Raw genomic sequence first — 1,196 nt, 5'->3', positions numbered from 1 at the left:
GCATTTGTAGGTGAGCGGGGTCAGGGCAACAACGTTCCTTGGCATCTCTGGCTGTTAGGTACATTCTGGGGGTGATTAACAACAAACACATACAGTATGCTTCATCTCTTATGTCCAGCCAAAGCCTCCTGAATGAAAACATGAAAATTCACAGTAGAAAACCTCAGACACTGAAGTTTTGTTTAGAAATGAAAAAACAAAAAGGCATTTTGGTCGTGTGAGTGATAAAACTGAGCAATGGGTGACAGAGTAGAGTTATAAAGTTTCACTTGGGTTGTATTCATCCATTTTCTTTCTTTTCAGGTATCTTTGGGACTCTTTCTACTTTTTTTTCTCTTTCTTTCTCCTTTCTTTTTTTCTTTCTTTCTTTCTTTCTTTCTTTCTTTCTTTCATTCATTCTTTCTTTCTTTCCTTTTCTTTCTCTCTCTCTCTCTCTCTTTCTTTCTTTCTCTTTTCTTTTTCTTTTTGGACAGGGTCTCATTCTGTTGCCCAAGCTGGACTACAGTGGCGTGATCTTGGCTCACTGCAGCCTCAACTCCCTGGACTCAACTGATCCTCCCACCTTAGCCTCCCAAATAGCTAGGACTACAGATGTGCACCACCATGCCTGGCTAATGTTTTGTATTTTTTGCAGAGATGAGGTTTTGCCATGTTGCCCAGGCTGGTTTTGAACTCCTGGGCTCAAGCAATCCCCCTGCCTCAGCCTCCCAAAGTGCTGGGACTACAGGTGTGAGCCTGTACCAGTCCATGTTTCTAATTCTTGGTTAACAATGAAATTTGGGGCAGTTACTTTCCAGATTGCTACTGGAGATGTCACCCCAGTAAAGGGCAGATGTTATTATGAACTCAACAAGGACACATATATCATGAATATTTTGCTAATAATAATTTACCCCGGTTTATCTTTGAGCAAGAAAATATGTCTCTGGATATTTTATATTTACTGGGGGAAAGAAAACTAAGAACCTTTGGGGCTAAATGTTATTTTTTAAACTGTTATTATTATTTCCGATGGATAAATTTACTTACAAACTACATCATGCAATACTTTGGAGTGTTTCTCGGGAATTTTGGGAAACATCTCTGGAAAGACCACACTTCCATCCAGAATGGGTAAGAATAACTAAGAACTTAAAAAACAAAATTATCTTTGATCCTGTTTAAGTGGTGATGTTAGTAAGTTGTAGCAATTTCCT

The sequence above is a fragment of the Theropithecus gelada genome, chromosome 2 (assembly GCF_003255815.1).
Source record: "Theropithecus gelada isolate Dixy chromosome 2, Tgel_1.0, whole genome shotgun sequence".
NCBI classification, from domain to species: Eukaryota; Metazoa; Chordata; class Mammalia; order Primates; family Cercopithecidae; genus Theropithecus; species Theropithecus gelada.
Note: the sequence above shows the minus strand (reverse complement) of the source record.